We start from the raw sequence: 22,689 nt of genomic DNA on the forward strand, positions 1-22,689 counted from the left end.
GTATAGACCAAATGGCCAGACTCAGATCAAATACCAAGATCTCGTTAAGTGTGTTAAGTATCTGCGAACGCCGACCAGGGCCAGGCCCACCTCTCTCCTAGGTGGTCTCAACCTGCCCTGTCGCTCCGCCACAAAGTAACAGTCGGGGGCCGTCAGGAACCCAGGCCCACCTCTACCGGGGTGGAGCCACCTGTCCTTTCAGCCCCCTCATCAGAATCACTTGCGGGTACTCCTTGAGCCGACCCGACTTTAGTCACCACATGTGTCATGTATATAATGTATATAGTATATACCCGTGATCACCTCCCAAAGTGATCACGGCCCAGTAGTATAGCATGGCAGACGGACAAGAGTGTAGGGCCACTGATGGAACACTAGCATCCTATACTAAGCAGTAGGATAGCAGGTAAGGGTAACAACTGTAGCAACAATGACAGGCTATGCATCAGTATAGGATTAACCGAAAGCAGTAACATGCTACACTACTCTAATGCAAGCAGTATAGAGAAGAATAGGCGATATCTGGTGATCAAGGGGGGGCTTGCCTGGTTGCTCTGGCAAGAAGGAGGGGCCGTCAACTCCGTAGTCGAACTGGGTAGCAGCAGCGTCGGTCTCGTAGTCTACCGGAGAAGGAGAGGGGGAAGAAACAGTAAATACGAAGCAAACAAAGCATCACAAAACATAAGGAGGCAAAACGCGGTGTTAGGTATGCTCTAACGCGGTAGTAAGTGATACCGGCGAAGGGGGGGAAACATCCGGGAAAATATCCCCGGTGTTTCACGTTTTCGGACAGATGAACCGGAGGTGAAATGTTGCAGGTTCACAATGCTAGGGACGTGTGGCGGATGAACGGACCGCGTATTCGGATTCGTCTCGTCGTTCTGAGCAACTTTGATGTACAAAGTTTTTTCATCCGAGCTACGGATTATTTTATATTAATTTTTAAAGACTTAAATCATTTTTAGGATTTATTTAATTAATTTAATCAACATTATCCAGAATAGTAAAAGATGACGTCAGCATGACATCATGCTGACGTCAGCAGTCAACTGTGCAGTTGACTGGGTCAACTACGTGTGGGTCCCGCATGTCATACACTAGACTAACTAATCATGATTAATTAGTTTAGTTAATTGATTAAGTTAATCAAACTCAATTAATTAAGTTAATTAATTTAGTTAATTAATTAATTAATTAACATTAATATTATTATTATTTTTAATTCTTTTTTGAAAACGTTTTAGGGGCGGGGCCCCCCCTGTCATTGGGCCAGGGGCCTTAACGGGTTCGGGCGCTCGGGTGCGGGTGTCACCCGAGCGGGCGCTGGGCAACGGGCGCCGTTGCAGGCGAGGCACCCATCGGGCGGACCCGAGGCGACGAGGTGGCGAACCCGGTCGGTGACCACGGCCACGGTGGAGCGAGACGGGCACGCGCGGCTGGGCGCCGGTGGGTGCGGCCAGGGCGCGGAGGGAGTGGAGCAGGCGCAGGGGGAGAAGAACTCCGGGCGCGGCCACGGGAGGTCGCGGGCGCGACGAGCGCGTCCCCGGAGCAAGGCAGGCCGTGTCCCCGGAGCGAGGCAGGGCGCGCGTGCGAGGACCCGGCCACGGTGGACGCGCGTGTAGACGATGGTAGGGGTGAGGCCAGCACAGGGAGGAGCCCGCGGCCCCGGGGCGGTAGAGGGCGCGGGACGACAGGCACGGCCGGTCGGTGCCGCCCGTGTCCAGGGCGCGGCCCGCCCGCGGCGAGCGCGGGGCCGGAGCGCGCGGGGCGCGGCGATGGTCGCGGGGCGAGGGAGTGCGAGGAGAGGGGGCGGGAGCTCACAGAGGAGGAGTAGGGTCAGGGCAGCGGGGCGCGAGGAGGGCGAGGGGGACGAGCGGCGGAGAGGATGCAGGCCAACGGGGTGGCTCCGGCGTCGTGGCCTCCGGCGAGCTCCTCGGGCGGCGGCGCATCCAGATCGGGGAAGAGGGGGAGGCGAGGCGGTCCGGCGATGGGCGGTTGAGGATGAGGCGGCGAGGTCAGGGTGACGGCGTCGGGGCGTGGTCGTCGGCCCGATCCCGATCCAGAACTGGATCGAAGGGAGGGGGAGAGAGCGAGTGGGGGTGCGGGTGGTTGGTTAGGGTTTCGGGTGAGTGGATAAGGGGAGTGGGGGGAGTGCGCGGCAGGGTGGGCCGGCCTGGTGGCCCGGTGGGTTGCGGCCTGGTGGGCCAAAGCCCAATTGGCCGGGGGGTTTTCTTTTCATTTTTTTGTGTTTCTTTTCTGTTTTATTTTAGTTACATTTTATTTTAGTTTTGTAAAATGCCAAATGAGCACCTAAATTAGTATTACTAATTAGTCCACTGCCACAATTAACTTGGCACCTAAATAAAATATTTTGTAATTGTTGAGTATTTAAAGTATTTAAATAATAGTTTTGCTACTGTTTTATTACCATTTGAATATTTGAACATTTTATAAAAGTGTGGTTCTCCACCATAATTACCTACGCATTATTTGGCACAACCCGAACATTTTAGATTTAAAGTTTGAAAACTTTTGTTGTTTGCCTTTTATTCAATCTTGAATTTGAATTGGTTTTTGAACTAACGCGGGATTAACTACAGTGACAGAGGTGACGTGGCATCGATAGCAAGGAATTACTGTAGTCTAATTATCCGGGCGTCACACATGCGCATGTAGTTCAAATTTGAATTATGCACATAAATGCATTGAAAACTCAGTTAATGCATAAAAACGTCCAAAGGAACCCCGAAAAATCACAAAAATTCACACAACACTCCTGTTGTTCTATCTTGACATGACAAAAAACTTGAAAGCAATAAGAGGCAACGGGTATCGTTTCGGCCCCAAAGGTGGGACGTTCCCTACCGAAAACCATCATGCTTATTGTGAGAAGCTCCGGTTTGTGAGAAGCATACACCCAAACCTGCCCCAAATGGGACAAAATTTGTACCACGACATGCTGATGCCGCTCCATGATAGCATGCCAAGTTTCATGAATTTCAGATGAGTTTTGGATTTACTAGAATTTAAAAACCAGGCATCCCACTGTTTTGCCGGCAATCAACGGTGCCATGGTGTTTGAAATTCATTCCCATTTCTTGCATGGGACCTAAGCATGCACCCAAGGACACACATTTGATTTTTCAATGAATTTATATGCACTGGAGCATGCGCATGTAGTTCGAATTTGAATTATGCACATAAATGCATTCAAAACTCAGTTAATGCATAAAAATGTCCAAACGAACCCCGAAAAATCACAAAAATTCACACAACACTCATGTTGTTCTATGTTGACACGAGAAAAAAACTTGAAAGCAATAAGAGGCAATGGATATCGTTTCGTCCCCAAAGGTGGGACGTTCCCTACCGAAAACCATCATGCTTGTTGTGAGAAGCTCCGGTTTGTGAGAAGCATATACCCAAACCTGCCCCAAATGGGACAAAATTTGTACCACGGCATGTTGATGCCGCTCCATGATAGCATGCCAAGTTTCATGAATTTTAGACGAGTTTTGGATTTACTAGAATTTAAAAACCAGGCATCTCACTGTTTTGCCGGCAATCAACGGTGACATGTTGTTTGAAATTCATTCCCATTTCTTGCATGGGACCTAAGCATGCACCCAAGGACAAAGATTTGATTTTTCAACGACTTTATATGCACTAGAGCATGTGCATGTAGTTCAAATTTGAATTATGCACATAAATGCATTGAAACTCAGTTAATGCATAAAAATGTCCAAACGAACCCTGAATAATTCCAATTCTTTTATGATCACTGCAGATAAAAGGTTTAGCAATTCAAACACCGTCCATGGCCGCTGTGACCCCATTATGTAATTCAAATCAAGACGAAAAATCAAGTAGATCCCACACAGTTTATTATAACCAACCGTGTGAGATGCAGCAAAAAATATCTTCGGACCGTGTCTGAATAAGGGACCGTGTCTGATGACACTTTGCGCGCCAGTTTTTTGGCTGAAGCGATTCCAAATTTTCAGCTTCCGCGGAAATATCTACCTCCCCGCCCCATCCCCCTTACCAAAAGCCACATTTCCCCTCTTTCCTCCTTCCTTTCCAAGTTGAAACCTTCACTCCTTGCTTACAGCGCCGCCGCCTCCTCGCCGGCGACCCTCCTTCACGCTGCTCGGCCTCGCCTATCCAGGCAGGTAATCCACACCCGACCCCCATCCTCCTCCTCCTTCCACATCCCACATGGCCTGACCTCCGGCGCGAGCGCGACACCTTCCACCCAAATCACCGACCCCTCCACCAAATAAGCGCCAGCCTAAGCCGTGGTGCATGCAGTATAGCCAGGACCTCAAGGAGCATTTGGCAGCGGAGAAGCAAATCGCGGCCGCACGCGCGGATGAGGTCATGATGGCTGCCATTCATGCCGACCCCCAGATCTTGGAGGAGCACCTAGCCATCGAGGCCACTGTTGACGCCTCACGCGCCGACGCTGCGACGCAGTTGGCTGCTTTAAACGACACTTCGTGGCGTTTTCTCGAGGCCACCATCAATTCCTTTAACGAAGACTACGAGGTGTTTTCTCAGCGTGCACGTGCTTACCTCATCTCGAGAGCGAGCAGGTTGGTGCCCGGAGCGGCTCAGGCAAATCACCACTACAACAAGGGCACCCACGATGCGGAGGCCTCGCCCTCTTCCATGTCCAAGGAGCCAATCGTCATCGATATCTCCGACAGTGAGGAGTAGCTTGTCTTATTAGCTCACTATAAGGACCCATGTTCAGTTTGCTAGCTACTGCCTTTCCTTAACAAATTCTAGTGAATTGTGCTATCAACTTTTACCATGCAATCTTCTGCTATAGTGTATATGTTTTATATGTCCTGCAATGTGGTGTTGAATTAACTGCTTGGTTCAATTCTGCAAATGTGATGTTCAATTCTTTAGGGTGCAATATTTCCAAGTTGTTAAGCATGCTTGGTTTGGTTAACTGTCTGATCTTCTATTAGGAGTATGTTATATTGTTCAATTGGTGTTTACTTAACTGCTTGGTTCATTTGTTGTGACTTGGTTCACTTGTTGTGGTGTTTAGTTAACTGCTTGGTTCAATTCTGCAATGCGATGTTCAATTGTTGTGGCTGCATTCTGTTATTGTATACCATGTGAGGAATAAATCAAATTTGGCTATACTAAATACATGGGAAACAAATACAATTGCTATATTTCCAAGTTGTTAAGCATGCTTTGTTTGGTTAACTGTCTGATCTTCTATTAGGAGTATGTTATATTGTGCAATGTTGAGCTCAGTTAACGTTTGGTTCATTTGTTGTGGTGTTTAGTTAACTTCTTGGTTCAATTCTGCAATGCGATGTTCAATTGTTGTGGCTGCATTCTGTTATTGTATACCATGCGAGGAATAAATCTAATTTGGCTACACTTAATACATGAGAAACATATACAAGTGCTATATTTCCTAGTTCTTAATCATGCTTGGTTTGTGTAAGGGCATATTTATCCCTAAGATGTTTTGGTGATTGATGACAATGCTTTTGCGGACTAATCGTGTGCGTTGAGTGTTTTTCAGAGATTCATTCTTTTGGGCACGAGACGATATCCTCCCCTCAGATCTTAAAGCGAAGACGATGTAGTCCTTTCGGATTAGTTTGGTGGACTAGTTTCATAGGGATCACCGTACTATCAAGAGGGGGTCCGTTTTGGAAAGGCTAGGGCGGAATCATCACGTACACTTCCTTTGCCCCTCCCTCCGAGCCTTTCCGTTTTGATGATGGGCTTGGTTCTCCTTTCTTTGTGCCCTCTCTGGTTCCAGCGGTAGTACCGCGGGCCAGTGCGGTAGTACCGCTTGGGTGGTACAAGCGGTAGTACCGCTCTGGAGCGGTAGTACCGCCCAGAGCAGTAGTACCGCTAGTAGCTCCGTGTGTGTGCTATCTCTGGTCCCTGCGGTAGTACCGCGGGACGGAGCGGTAGTACCGCTTGGGTGCCACAAGCGGTAGTACCGCTCTGGGCGCGGTAGTACCGCTCCAGAGCAGTAGTACCGCTGGTGGCCCCAAGCCGTAGTACCGCTCTGGTCTCGTGCTAGTACCGCCTCGATTCGAGGGCTCCTTTTTCGTGTCGGGTTTTACGGTACTGGCCGCGGCTGTGGGGGGCCGTAGTACCGCTCCTGTGCGGTAGTACCGCCCTCCCTCCGCGGTAGTACCGTTGTGGACCAAGCGGTAGTACCGCGCTTTTGGGCGGTAGTACCGCTTATTGTTGCAAGCGGTAGTACCGCTGGCACAGCGGTACTACCGCTCTCTTCGGGGCAGAGGGGGGGGGTAACGGTTGGTTTGTTCCCCCCACTATATAAAGGGGTCTTCTTCCCCAAAGTTGACTTACCTCTTCCCCCAAAAGCTCCATTGTTGCTCCAAGCTCCATTTTCGCCCGATCTCTCTCCCTAGCCAATCAAACTTGTTGATTTGCTCGGGATTGGTTGAGAAGGCCACGATCTACACTTCCACCAAGAGAAATTTGATTCCCCCCACTTATCCCTAGCGGATCTTGTTACTCTTGGGTGTTTGAGCACCCAGACGGTTGAGGTCACCGCGAAGCCATAGTCCATTGTGGTGAAGCTTTGTGGTGTCGTTGGGAGCCTCCAATTAAGTTGTGGAGATTGCCCCAACCTTGTTTGTAAAGGTTCGGTCGCCGCCTTCAAGGGCACCAATAGTGGAATCACGGCATCTCGCATTGTGTGAGGGCGTGAGGAGAATACGGTGGCCCTTGTGGCTTCTTGGGGATCATTGTGCCTCCACACCGCTCCAACGGAGACGTACTTCCCCTCAAAAGGAAGGAACTTCGGTAACACATCCTCGTCTCCACCGGCTCCACTCTTGGTTATCTTGTTCCTTTACTTTCGCTAGTTTACTTGTGTTATATCTCTTACTTGCTTGCGTGCTTGTTGTCGTTGCATCATATAGGTTGCTCACTTAGTTGCATATCTAGACAACCTATTTTGATGCAAACTTTAATTTGGTAAAGAAAAGCTAAAAATTGTTAGTTGCCTATTCACCCCCCCTCTAGTCAACTATATCGATCCTTTCAGTTTGGATAAATGGGTTTTCCATGTGGCTTGAATTAATCTGATGAATCTGCAATGTGCTTATTTATCATCAACATATTTTACTGATAGCATGCGAACCCTTACTTAACCTGATGACTAACTACCTTATATGTGTTGCAGGGAAACAATGGGAAGCACTGAGGTTTACAAGATGGTACTAACTATTATACCTTGCGTTTTTGTATTCCTTTGCCCCATTTCCAATATAGAGAAGATATTTATGCACATCCTTGTTTTCAGGCTTCACTGATGATTACCTCTCAAACCACCTCTGTGGTCAGGAGGCGAGGAAAGTTTTCATACAACACCCACGGTTCAATATTGAAGTGTTCCTGAAGAGGTCGAAGGATGGACGGTCAATCATCCACAGGCACTGGCCTAAAGTTGCAAAGACCTTCAACATGAATGAAGGCTCAATATTCGTCTTCCGCTTCAGTAGTTTTCCAGATGAGATGCATCTCTCTATGTACCGTCTAAGATGCTAATTTCGAAAGGTTCTAGATGTTGCATGTGAAACTTGCTGCTGGTGCAGTTGTGTAATGGGGTAGCTGAGTGCTGAAGCTATATCATCTTGTACTCTGATGTATTTCAATTATGAAATCCTGCTTCCTTAATATGGAAATGGAATATATTATGTGCTTAATATGAATGTTAATTAGATTAGTAAATGGATTATTAATAATAGGGCAATTAGCCTGCTAATTGGCCAATTAGCTTGCTAATTGGGTTTTCCTATTGCAAACGGTTAATGAGAAACCACCGTGGGCGATGACCTCAGCAACACACACAGTATCTAGGAATAAACCGTGTTGGATCAATGAACAATCACACACAACATTCTCTTCAAAACTGTTTGCGTTACGCCACCTTGCACAAACGTTTTCCTTGGAGCGACTGTGTGGGATGTACATACAAACAGAAACGTTTAGCGTGGACTAACTGTGTGGGATGTACTTGCGACCGGAAACAATTTCGCCGTATAATTGTATTTTTAGCTATACTGTACGTATTTCCGTATTTGCACGCTCGCCGGTCACACACGACCTCATTTTGCCGAACGTGTGTGCCAGGAGGGCATATCCCTGACGGTTTCTGGGTCGTGTGGGAAGGACCCCCCTATCGCCTACACTCACTTGGCGACGGTTCCAGATGCCATCGCGAAAAGGGGTTAAAAACCGTTTGTATAGGACCGACGCGCACTAGTGTAGCTACAAGAAGCATAACAACAAGCAAATATAGTTATTTATAGTGGTATTGTTGAAATTGCATAGAACTTAGTTTGTGCTTAAACATCAAATTCTATAATTGAACATCACAATGTGAAAAAAGACGGGGCGTATTACCTACACCAGGCTTAATAGGAAACAAATATGGTCGTTGAATTGGTATTGATGAAATTTTACTGCACATTAAATAGTTGCACATATAGAGCATCCCATTGTGAATAACTGAAATAAAAGTGCATACTGCAAACAACCAAGTATAGCAATTAAAACTGGACATATTCTCACTACAAAAGTGGCTCGACAAAACAAATCATGGGTTTCCCCCTGTGAAGAGGCACGACAAAAAAATCATGGGTTTCCTCACTTGTCGCAGATGGGCTCCTTCCCATTGGAAGAGCATAGACTCTGGGTGCGCTCCATGTTGCGGTAGATGGGATCCTTCCCCTTGGAAGAGAACGACTGTAGGGTGCCCTCCCTGATGTCGCAGATGGGCTCTTTCCCCTTGGAAGAGCCGGAGAGGGTGCTCTCCTTGTAGTCGTTGTCGATGAGGTCTGACTTGGCAGCTGAGGATATCAAGCCAACGTTGCAGAACGTGTCCTTCAGAAATGACATAAAGGGGCTCGATGGGATGAAGGATGGCAAATTCTTGACAGCAAGCCAAAGGAGATCAACGGCGGGGCCATGGATAATATCGACGGCGGTTGAACCCAAGGTGGGCCTCTTAACCTGTGACATAGCCCGCGTTAGGCCGTCACTGTCAATGACCTGGATGTCGTAGCCGGCATCCGTGACATACCAGCATATTCCAGCCTACTGATTGAGTGCATGCGACCAGTCATCGTCGTCAGCTTCCTCGGTGGCCCCGTCGACCACCTCACTGTCGTCGGGCGAAGAGGCCGTGATAAACTCCTTTTGGGCCATTCACTCCTCGAGCTCCCCAGGAAGTGTAGTCGGGATTAGACTACGACGTTGTGGAGTGGGGATTTGTGGGAAACGGTGCATTTCGAAGGCTTCATCTAAGAAACTCAGGGCGGCTGGGTGACCTGCATGGGCAGAACGGCAGATTTTGACGATGGAGGTGGCGCGGCGGTGGCGGCAGTGACGACCTTGCTAGGGTTTCGAGCGAGGGATGGGTGGTGTGTGTGTGTGTGTGAGCGGCGGTTTTGGGGTGTGTGTGTGGAGGGGGCCAAGGTGGTTTTTGAGGAAATGTCACGGCTACTGAAAATTTTACTAGGCAGGAGTAAAATGCCGGGGCTACTGATAATTTGGATGAAGGGATTGAGCAACAAACATTGCACATGGTCCAAACATAATAATCGTGTGGTATCAAACAGAAAAACTCACCACACGAGTAGATATTTTTGAGATTGAGAGGGATGCAGGCGCGAGCGGGAGCAACAAAAATCGCACACACACTAGTACAACAAGGTTATATACAAACGGTTTTTAACCCCTTTCCGTAACGGCGTTTTGAACCGTCGCCAATTGAGCGACTGCGATACGGGGGTCCTTCCCACATGACCCAGAAACCATCGGGGATAGGTGATACGTCTCCATCGTATCTATAATTTTTGATTGTTCCATGATATTATATATTCTGTTTTGGACATTTAATGGGCTTTATTATACACTTTTATATTATTTTTGGGACTAACCTATTAACCGGAGGCCCAGCCCAAATTGCAGTTTTTTGCCTATTTCAGTGTTTCGAAGGAAAAGGATATCAAACGGAGTCCAAATGGAATGAAACCTTCGGGAACGTGATTTTCGGAACAAGCGTGATCAAGAGGACTTGGAGTGGACGTCAAGCAACCGACAAGGAAGCCACGAGGCAGGGGGGTGCGCCCTCCATCGTCGTGGGCCCCTCGTAGCTCTCCTGACCAACCTCCTTCGCCTATATATACTCATATACCCTGGAAACATCATATACGGAGCCAAAACCCTATTTCCACCGCCGCAAACTTTTGTACCCGTGAGATCCCATCTTGGGGCCATTTTCGGCGCTCCGCCGGAGGGGGCATTGATCACCGAGGGCTTCTACATCAACACCATAGCCTCTCCGATGATCTGTGAGTAGTTTACCTCAGACCTTCGGGTCCATAGTTATTAGCTAGATGGCTTCTTCTCTCTCTTTGGATCTCAATACAAAGTTCTCCTCGATTCTCTTGGAGATCTATTTGATGTAACTCTTCTTTTGCGGTGTGTTTGGCGAGATCCGATGAATTGTGGGTTTATGATTAAGATTATCTATGAACAATATTTGAAACTCCTCTGAATTCTTTTATGTATGATTGGTTATCTTTGCAAGTCTCTTCGAATTATCAGTTTGGTTTGGCCTACTAGATTGATCTTTCTTGCAATGGGAGAAGTGCTTAGCTTTGGGTTCAATATTGCGGTGCTCGGTCCCAGTGACAGTAGGGGAAACGACACGTATTGTATTGTTGCCATCGAGGATAAAAAGATGGGGTTTATATCGTATTGCATGAGTTTATCCCTCTACATCATGTCATCTTGCTTAAAGCGTTACTCTGTTCTTATGAACTTAATACTCTAGATGCATGCTGGATAGCGGTCGATGTGTGGAGTAATAGTAGTAGATGCAGGCAGGAGTCGGTCTACTTGTCACGGACGTGATGCCTATATACATGATCATACCTAGATATTCTCATAACTATGCTCAATTATATCAATTGCTCGACAGTAATTTGTTCACCCACCGTAATACTTATGCTATCTTGAGAGAAGCCACTAGTGAAACCTATGGCCCCCGGGTCTATTTTCCATCATATTAATCTTCCGTCAACAAGCTATTTCTGGCACCGTTTATTTTGCTTTCTTTACTTTTACTCTTTATCATAAAAATACCAAAAATATTATCTTATCATCTCTATCAGATCTCACTCTCGTAAGTGACCGTGAAGGTATTGACAACCCCTTTATCGCGTTGGTTGCGAGGTTCTTATTTGTTTGTGTAGGTGCGTGGGACTCGAGCGTGGTCTCCTACTGGATTGATACCTTGGTTCTCAAAAACTGAGGGAAATACTTACGCTACTTTACTGCATCACCCTTTCCTCTTCAAGGGAAAATCAACGCAATGCTCAAGAGGTAGCAAGAAGGATTTCTAGCGCCGTTGCCGGCGAGTCTATGCACAAGTCAAGACATACCAAGTACCCATCACAAACTCTTATCCCTCGCATTACATTATCTGTCATTTGCCTCTCGTTTTCCTCTCCCCCACTTCACCCTTGCCTTTTTATTCGCCCTCTTTTTCCGTTCGCTTTTTTCTTTCGCTTGCCTCTTGTTTGCTTGTGTGTTGGATTGCTTGTTTGTCACGATGTTTCAAGAAAATACTAAATTGTGTGACTTTACCAATACCAACAACAATGATTTTCTTAGCACTCTCCTCTTACCGATGCTGAATCTTGTGAAATTAATGCTGCTTTGTTGAATCTTGTCATGAAAGATCAATTCGCCAGCCATCCTAGTGAAGATGCCGCTACCCATCTAAATAGCTTTGTTGATTTGTGTGATATGCAAAAGAAGAAAGATGTGGACAATGATATTGTTAAATTGAAGCTATTTCCTTTTTCGCTTAGAGATCGTGCTAAAACTTGGTTTTCGTCTTGGCCTAAAAATAGTATTGATTCTTGCAATAAGTGCAAAGATGCTTTTATCTCTAAGTATTTTCCTCCCGCTAAGATCATCTCTCTTAGAAACGATATTATGAATTTTAAGCAACTTGATCATGAACATGTTGCACAAGCTTGGGAGAGGATGAAATTAATGATATGTAGTTACCCTACTCATGGTTTGAATTTATGGATGATTATACAAAATTTCTATGCCGGATTGAATTTTGCTTCTAGAAATCTTTTAGATTCGGCCGCGGGAGGCACTTTTATGGAAATCACTTTAGGAGAAGCTACTAAACTCCTAGATAATATTATGGTTAATTATTCTCAATGGCACTAAAAGATCTACTAGTAAAAAGGTTCGTGCGATTGAAGAAATTAATGTTTTGAGTGGAAAGATGGATGAACTTATGAAATTGTTTGCTAATAAGAGTGTTGCTTCTGATCCTAATGATATGCCTTTTTCTACTTTGATTGAGAATAATAATGAATCTATGGATGTGAATTTTGTTGGTAGGAATAATTTTGGTAACAACGCTTATAGAGGAAACTATAATCCTATGTCGTATCCTAGTAATTCCTCTAATAATTATGGTAATTCCTACAACAACTCTTATGGAAATTTTAATAAGATGCCCTCTGATTTTGAGACTAGTGTTAAAGAATTTATGATTTCTCAAAATAATTTTAATTCTTTGCTTGAAGAAAAATTGCCTAAGATTGATGAATTGGCTAGGAATGTGGATAGAATTTCTCTTCATGTTGATTCTTTGAAACTTAGATCTATTCCACCTAAGCATGATATCAATGAGTCTCTCAAAGCCATGAGAATTTCCATTGATGAGTGCAAAGAAAGAACCGCTAGGATGCATGCTAAGAAAGATTGCTTTGTAAAAGCGTGCTCTTCTAATTTTTATGATAATAAGGATGAAGATCTAAAAGTTATTGATGTGTCTCCTATTAAATCTTTATTTTGCAATATGAATCTTGACAATGATGGGACTGGAGATGAGTCAACTTTAGTTAGAAGGCGTCCCAAAAATTTGGAGTTTTTAGATCTTGATGCAAAAATTGGTAAAAGTGGGATTGAAGAGGTCAAAACTTTAGATATCAATGAACCAACTATCTTTGATTTCAAGGAATTTAATTACGATAATTTCTCTTTAATAGATTGTATTTCCTTGTTGCAATCCGTGCTAAATTCTCCTCATGCTTATAGTCAAAATAAAGCTTTTACCAAACATATCGTTGATGCTTTGATGCAATCTTATGAAGAAAAACTTGAGTTGGAAGTTTCTATCCCTAGAAAACTTTATGATGAGTGGGAACCTACTATTAAAATTAAAAGTAAAGATCATGAATGCTATGCTTTGTGTGATTTGGGTGCTACTGTTTCCACGATTCCAAAAACTTTGTGTGATTTGCTAGGTTTGCGCGAATTTGATGATTGCTCTCTAAACTTGCACCTTGCGGATTCCACTATTAAGAAACCTATGGGAAGAATTAATGATGTTCTTATTGTTGCAAATAGGAACTATGTGCCCATAGATTTCTTGATATAGATTGCAATCCTTCATGTCCTATTATTCTTGGTAGACCTTTCCTTAGAACGATTGGTGCAATTATTGATATGAAGGAAGGAAATATTAGTTTCCAATTTCTGTTAAGGAAAGGTATGGAACAATTTCCTAGGAAGAAAATAAAATTACCTTATGAATCTATTATGAGAGCCACTTATGGATTGCCTACCAAAGATGGCAATACCTAGATCTATCCTTGATTTTATGCCTAGCTAAGGGCGTTAAACGATAGCGCTTGTTGGGAGGCAACCCAATTTTATTTTAGCTTTTTGCTTTTTGCTCCTGTTTAGGAATAAATCTTTTGATCTAGCCTCTGGTTAGATTTGTTTTTGTGTTTTAATTAATGTTTGTGCCAAGTAAAACCTATAGGATCTTCTTGGATGATAGTTATTTGATCTTGCTGAAAATTCCAGAAACTTTCTGTTCACAAAAACAATTGTTAAAAATCACCAGAACGTGATAAAATACTGATTCCAATTGCAGCAGAACAATAAACAAATTATTTAGGTCGTCCTGTTTTGGTAGAATTTTTGGACTTGCAGAAGTTTGCGTTAGTTACAGATTACTACAGACTGTTCTGTTTTTGACAGATTCTGTTTTTCGTGTGTTGTTTGCTTATTTTGATGAATCTATGGCTAGTAAAAGAGTTTATAAACCATAGAGAAGTTGTAATACAGTAGGTTTAACACCAATATAAATAAAGAATGAGTTAATTACAGTACCTTGAAGTGGTGTTTTGTTTTCTTTCGCTAACGGAGCTCACGAGATTTTCTGTTAAATTTTGTGTTGTGATGTTTTCAAGTTTTGGGTAAGGATTTGATGGATTATGGAACAAGGAGTGGCATGAGCCTAAGCTTGGGGATGCCCAAGGCACCCCAAGGTAAATCCAAGGACACCAAAAAGCCAAAGCTTGGGGATTCCCCGGAAGGCATCCCCTCTTTCGTCTTCGTCCATCGGTAACTTTATTTGGAGCTATATTTTTATTCACCACATGATATGTGTTTTGCTTGGAGCGTCTTGTATGATTTGAGTCTTTGATTTTTAGTTCACCACAATCATCCTTGCTGTACACACCTTTTTAGAGAGACACACATTATTCGGAATTTATTACAATACTCTATGTGCTTCACTTATATCTTTTGAGCTATATAGTTTTCGCCCTAGTGCTTCACTTATATCTCTTAGAGCACGGTGGTGGTTTTGTTTTATAGAAACTATTGTTCTCTCATGCTTCACTTATATCATTTTGAGAGTCCTACAAAACAGCATGGTAATTTGCTTAAATTGTGAAATTTGTCCTAAATATGATAGGCATCCAAGATTAGTAAAAACTTTCTTATAAGTGCGTTGAATACTAAGAAAAGTTTTATGCTTGATGATTGTTTTGAGATATGGAGGTAGTAATATTAAAGTTGTGCTAGTTGAGTAATTGTGAATTTGAGAAATACTTGTGTTGAAGTTTGCAAGTCCCGTAGCATGCACGTATGGTAAACGTTGTGTAACAAATTTGAAACATGAGGTGTTCTTTGATTGTCCTCCTTATGAGTGGCGGTCGGGGACGAGTGACGGTCTTTTCCTACCAATCAATCCCCCTAGGAGCATGCGCGTAGTGCTTGGTTTTTGATGACTTGTAGATTTTTGCAATAAGTATGTGAGTTCTTTATGACTAATGTTGAGTCCAGGGATTATACGCACTCTCACCTTTCCATCATTGCTAGCCTCTTAGGTACCGTGCATTGCCCTTTCTCACCTTGAGAGTTGGTGCAAACTTCGCCGGTGCATCCAAACCCCGTGATACGATACGCTCTATCACACATAAACCTCCTTATATCTTCCTCAAAACAGCCACCATACCTACCTATTATGGCATTTCCATAGCCATTCCGAGATATATTGCCATGCAACTTTCCACCGTTCCGTTTATCATGACACGTTTCATCATTGTCATATTGCCTTGCATGATCATGTAGTTGACATCGTATCTGTGGCAAAGCCACCATGCATATTATTTCATACATGTCACTCTTGATTCATTGCCCATCCCGGTACACCGCCGGAGGCGTTCATATAGAGTCATACTTTGTTCTAGTATCAAGTTGTAATCATTGAGTTGTAAATAAATAGAAGTGTGATGATCATCATTTATAGAGCATTGTCCCAAAAAAAGAGCAAGGCCAAATAAAAAAAAGGAAAGGCCCAAAAAAAGAGAAAAAAGAAAATAAATAGGGACAATGCTACTATCCTTTTTCCACACTTGTGCTTCAAAGTAGAACCATGATCTTTATGATAGAGAGTCTCTTGTTTTGTCACTTTCATATACTAGTGGGAATTTTTCATTATAGAACTTGGCTTGTATATTCCAACAATGGGCTTCCTCAAATGCCCTAGGTCTTCGTGAGCAAGCAAGTTGGATGCACACCCACTTAGTTTCTTTTGTTGAGCTTTCATGCATTTATAGCTCTAGTGCATCCGTTGCATGGCAATCCCTACTCCTTGCATTGACATCAATCGATGGGCATCTCCCCATCTCGTTGATTAGCCGCGTCAATGTGAGACTTTCTCCTTTTTTGTCTTCTCCACATAACCCCCTTCATCATATTCTATTCCACCTATAGTGCTATATCCATGGCTCACACTCATATATTGCGTGAAAGTTGAAAAAAGTTTGAGATCACTAAAGTATGAAACAATTGCTTGGCTTGTCATCGGGGTTGTGCATGATGAGAGCATTCTTGTGTGACGAAAATGGAGCATGACCAAACTATATGATTTTGTAGGGATGAACTTTCTTTGGCCATGTTATTTTGAGAAGACATAATTGTTTAGTTAGTATGCTTGAAGTATTATTACTTTTATGTCAATATTAAACTTTTATCTTGAATCTTTCGGATCTGAATATTCATGCCACAAATAAGAGAATTACATTGGAAATTATGCCAAGTAGCATTCCACATCAAAAATTCTGTTTTTATCATTTACCTACTTGAGGACGAGCAGGAATTAAGCTTGGGGATGCTTGATACGTCTCCAACGTATCTATAATTTTTGATTGTTCCATGCTATTATATATTCTGTTTTGGAAATTTAATGGGCTTTATTATACACTTTAATATTATTTTTGGGACTAACCTATTAACCGGAGGCCCAGCCCAAATTGCTGTTTTTTGCCTATTTCAGTGTTTCGAAGGAAAAGGATATCAAGCGGAGTCCAAACGGAATGAAACCTTTGGGAGCGTGATTTTCGGAACAAACGTGATCCAGAGGACTTGGAGTGGACGTCAAGCTACCGACAAGGAAGCCACGAGGCAGGCGGGCGCGCCCTCCACCCTCGTGGGCCCCTCGTAGATCTCCTGACCGACCTCCTTCGCATATATATACTCATATACCCTGGAAACATCATATACGGAGCCAAAACCCTATTTCCACCGCCACAACCTTCAGTACAAGTGAGATCCCATCTTGGGGCCTTTTCCGGCGCTCCGCCGAAGGGGCATTGATCACCGAGGGCTTCTACATCAACACCATAGCCTCTCCGATGATGTGTGAGTAGTTTACCTCAGACCTTCGGGTCCATAGTTATTAGCTAGATGGCTTCTTCTCTCTCTTTGGATCTCAATACAAAGTTCTCCTCGATTCCCTTGGAGATCTATTTGCTGTAACTCTTCTTTTGCGGTGTGTCTGTCGAGATCCGATGAATTGTGGGTTTATGATCAAGATTATCTAAGAACAATATTTGAATCTCCTCTAAATTATTTTATGTATGATTGGTTATCTTTGCAAGTCTCTTCGAATTATCAATTTGGTTTGGCCTACTAGATTGATCTTTCTTGCAATGGGAGAAGTGCTTAGCTTTGGGTTCAATCTTGCGGTGCTCAATCCCAGTGACAGTAGGGGAAACGACACGTATTGTATTGTTGCCATCGAGGATAAAAAGATGGGGTTTATATCATATTGCATGAGTTTATCCCTCTACATCATGTCATCTTGCTTAAAGCGTTACTCTGTTCTTATGAACTTAATACTCTAGATGCATGCTGGATAGCGGTCGATGTGTGGAGTAATAGTAGTAGATGCAGGCAGGAGTCGGTCTACTTGTCACGGACGTGATGCCTATATACATGATCATACCTAGATATTCTCATAACTATGCTCAATTCTATCAATTGCTCGACAGTAATTTGATCACCCACCATAATACTTATGCTATCTTGAGAGAAGCCACTAGTGAAACCTATGGCCCCCGGGTCTATTTTCCATCATATTAATCTTCCGTCAACAAGCTATTTCTGGCACCGTTTATTTTGCTTTCTTTACTTTTACTCTTTATCATAAAAATACCAAAAATATTATCTTATCATCTCTATCAGATCTCACTCTCGTAAGTGACCGTGAAGGGATTGACAACCCCTTTATCGCGTTGGTTGCGAGGTTCTTATTTGTTTGTGTAGGTGCGTGGGACTCGAGCGTGGTCTCCTACTGGATTGATACCTTGGTTCTCAAAAACTGAGGGAAATACTTACACTACTTTAGTGCATCACCCTTTCCTCTTCAACGGAAAACCAACGCAGTGCTCAAGAGGTAGCAATAGGGAGCCTTGATGCATACAGTTGTCCCTATAAAATTGTTTCTGATATCTCGAATATCCCAAACGCTTCATCCTTGCTACTCGTTTGTGCTCGCATTGCCATCGTAGTCGGTATTCTGTGGTGCTACGTTTACGATGCACGACCCATCACAAATGGTTCATGATTATAGAACGTGTATGATAAGCGGAAAATCATACACATTTACTTTTCCCGAATCGTATGCGATAACTAATTAAGAAGATTAGCTAATCATCGTACGGGTGTCGGATAGGATTACGAAACGTCAGACCGTCGTAACATCGTCGTACATGATAACTATCGCACACGCTATTCTATGGTGCAACATTTATGATGCGTACCACATCAGAAATAGTTCATGGTTGCAAATCGTGTACAAAGGCAACTATCACAAACGTTTAGTTTGCCTGCACCGTTTGTGATATTGTCTGAAATCACACACGGTTTGCAAACGACAACTGTGTGCATGCTCGCACATGTTTCCTCTCTCTGAACCGTGTCGGATTATGGTGTATATCACAAACGTTTGTGTTTTACCGACCGTGTGCGCCGTAACGACCGGCAGAGCGTAATTTCACCGTAATTTAATTGTTGCTATTTCAAATTGTACCAGATTTGAATTTGAAAGTATGCTATAACTTTATTCATATCCATCCGGTTCAAACAACCAAATGCATTATTCGATTCACTGGTACATATGTTCAAGAATTACATAAGCACCAAATAAAGAATGATGAACCACATTTGTATACTTGTACTATTAAAGACAGTAAAGAAAGAGGCGAAATGCATTCCGGTTGCTGAACATGGTGAAGCAGAATGCCCATATTGTGCCATCCTCCATGCAAAAGGCATGTACGACTCTAGTCCAACCCCTTGTGATGGTCGGCCGCCCATCCTTCACTTTCTTCATGAAAACATCTAGATAATCATTGTGTTCTTACTTTAACCTTTGCATGCCCACCAATCATGTAGTTTGAGAGGTAATCTTGAGTAAACTGCTTTGGGAACCACTTCAAAGGAAAAAGATTCAGACATTGTCATCTAACACAACTCATTATGGGCAGTAAAAAGAAGGCTGCCGAGTTCTTACTTACCATCCCGCAGATCGCTGTTGTCTTGGATAAAGTGTAAACAAATAGTTTAATTGCCATCTTTTGACCCATTTTACTAACAATCTTTACCAGCTTCCTCACTTGATGATGGTTCATCAATATCTCATTGCCCCATACGCAGAAAGGGTCGAAGCGCGGATCTTTACCAATGACATAGGTACCTAAAAGCACCAAGTTAATATTAGAAGCTAAACAACAATTGCACAATGATGTAATACAAAACTCCCTCCGTCCCATTATATAATATCTTGTAGCATCCAATATACCCACATATTGGATGAACTAACATCTTATATTATGGGCTGGAGGGAGTTTATCGAATTTTTACAAATTATGGGCTGATTAACTGCTGATGTGTCGTTGTTGTTATTCCTGCTGCTCTTCTACGTATATCTAGACATCATTAGAACATTTAGGTAACACTAACACTCTTCCTTGTTGCTATGTACCCTAGGATTGCATATTTAGACATTCAGTACAGTGCATGTTGCTATGTAGCCTCGGATATATCACATATGTCCCTAGTTAAGCTAACAATAAATAGGTTACAAATATATTCAGTTAAAAGTCTGATTCACCGATTAGTCCCATATCAGCCCCCGGCCTATATGGTACCAGCTACCGATATCCTAAACAGTGAGTATATATAAGCCATGGGATGAAACTAACCTCGATGGAAAACAATAGTCGTTCCCAAAATTGTCTTGTATAAGTACATCAAGATGCATGTTAAGCACAACAGGCTCATCATCAACCAGATATATCCATGGCAGACAAAATAATCTTCAAAAGATAGCTTCAGTGTGCATGTTTAAGCACGCTAGTTAACTGCAATAGGCCTAAAATTTAAAAACAAGCAAACATAGTCATTCAAAATGGTATTGTGCCGGTCTAAGTACACTGGTTATTGTTAAATAAAAATGGAAAGGCGTGTTAACTACAACATGCATCAACCAAATGTAGTCATTCATAGTGGTATTGTTGAAACTGGTATTGATGAAATTGAACTGCATAGTTCATACTTATACATATAGAACATCACGTTGTGAATAACTGGAATAAACAAGGCATACTACGAACAACCAAATATATCATTTGAAACCGGACATATGCTAACTACAAACAACCGGACAACCAAAAAACTTTAAAAGAGGCATATGCTAGCTATAACAAGCTTAACAACAAGCAAATATATGCATTACTATCGGTATGTTTAAAACTGGTATTGATGAAAATGTACTGCATAGTAAATAGTTGCACATATAGAGAATCACATTGTGAACAACTGAAATAAACAAGGCATACTGCAAACAACCAAATATAGCAATTAAAACTGGACATATTCTCACTACACTACAAAAGGGACTCAACAAAAAAAATAATGAGTTCCCTCTGTGAGGAGGCACGGCAAAACAAATCATGGGTTTCCTCACTTGTCACAAATGGGCTCATTCCCGTGGGAAGAGCACGAACCCTAGGTGCGCTCCATGTTGTCGCAGATGGGCTCCTTCCCCTTGGAAGAGCATGGTTGTAGGGTGCCCTCCTTAATGTCGCAGATGGGCTCTTTCGCCTTGGAAGAGCATATGGGCTCTTACAACTTGGAAGAGTCGGAGAGGGTGCCCTCCTCGTGGTCGCTGTCGAGGAGGTCTGACTTGGAAGCTGTGGATCCCAAGCCAGCGTCGCAGAACGTGTCCTTCAGAAATGACAAAAGGGGCTAGATGGTGATGTAGGATGGCCAATTCTTTACAGTGAGCCAGAGGAGATCAGCGGCGGCACCATGGATGAGATCGGCGGTGGTTGAACCCGAGGGGTCGGGGGTGGGCCACTTAACCCGTGACCCAGCCCGTGTTAGGCCATCGCTGTCAACGACCTCGATGTCGTAGCCGGCGTCCGCGAGATACCCGCATACTCTAGCCAGCTGATTGAGTGCATGCGGCCAGTAATGGTCGTCAGCTTCCTCGGCGGCCACCTCGGCGACGTCGGGCGAAGAGGCCGCGGTACACCTCTTTTGGGCCAGTCGCTCCTCGAGCTCCACGGAAAGGGTAGCCAGGGTTAGGCTGCAACGCTCTGGAGTGGGGGATGGGGATGGGGATCTGTGGGAAAGGGGGCGTTTGGCAGGCATCATCTAAGAAACTCAGGGCGGCCTGGGTATGAAGATCGGTGGGTAAGCTGCATGGGCAAAATGGCAGATGTTGACAATGGAGGCTTTGTGGCGGCGGCGGTGGCAACCTTGCTAGGGTTTTGAGCGAGGGAGGGGCTGTGGTGGGGGGGGGTGTGCATGCGCACGCACGCGCCCGAGGAGCTTTCGGGGGGTGTGAGTGTGGAGGGGGGGGGTGTTTGAGGAATTGACGCGGCTACTGAAAATTTTACTATGCGGGAGTCAAATGCGGGAGTGAAATGCAGGGGCTATTGAAAATTTGGATGATGGGGCGTCACACACGGTCTGGAAATAACAACCGTGTGTTATGAAACAGAAAAACCCTCGAGCTGGGCAGATATTTTCGAGGGATGCAGGTGGAAGCAGGAACAACAAACATCATACACGGTCGAAACATAATAACCGTGTGTTATGAATCGAAAAAACCTGCAGGCGGGTAGATATTTTTGAGAGGGGAAGCCTCGTGGAGCCCAATGTACTGTGATGATGTGTGTGACAGAGGCACCGGCGTGGCACACGGTTAGTGTGAGTGAACCGTGTCTGTTGCGTCATCCGACTTGTCTAATGTTCATAAATTTGGCGAAAATGATGCGGGAAAGGGTCAGAATACGAACACACTTGCATGTGGACCAAATATATGTATGAAAAGGGTGGTTTGATGTTCAAATACCAAATGCAACTTCGATGTGGCACCTATCTCGCAAAGCGCACGGTATTGCTTGACCCCCTCTTGTCGACAGGAGGGGAATCCTAAGCTATGAACGCATGCCCGCCCCCATGGAGGTTCACCTAGCAAATTGCAAAGTAGCAATCCCCCCATCACACACACGCGCACACACACACACACACACTTTCAGTAGGCGGGAGAGGGCATCTCACCAAGATGTATCATAAACGGACCAAGAATAATCCACCTTGGTCGTACAACCTCTCTCTTGTTGTTGGTCAAAGTGATGGTAGTCCATGCGACCCCAGAGATGGGCTAGATCGCCAATAATCACACAAGTAGCTAGTCCCCGAAGACAACCACTGCCTGCGTGTGGACCAAACATATGTATGGAGGTGTTGATGTTTGAATACACAATGGAACAACTTTGATGTGGCACAGTGCTTTGGAACCAGAAATCCCCACACGGAGCGAGGGCTAGTTGACGACGCATATGTATGTCACACCACACTTCGAGCCGATGACGGGGATTCATGCATGCATGCATGAATGTATGCACTCAAACTTCATTAGGTCTGAATCTCACCATGACCTACTACGATAACACGAACCAAAGGAAGAATCCG

Source organism: Aegilops tauschii, chromosome 7 (genome assembly GCF_002575655.3).
Source record: "Aegilops tauschii subsp. strangulata cultivar AL8/78 chromosome 7, Aet v6.0, whole genome shotgun sequence".
NCBI classification, from domain to species: Eukaryota; Viridiplantae; Streptophyta; class Magnoliopsida; order Poales; family Poaceae; genus Aegilops; species Aegilops tauschii.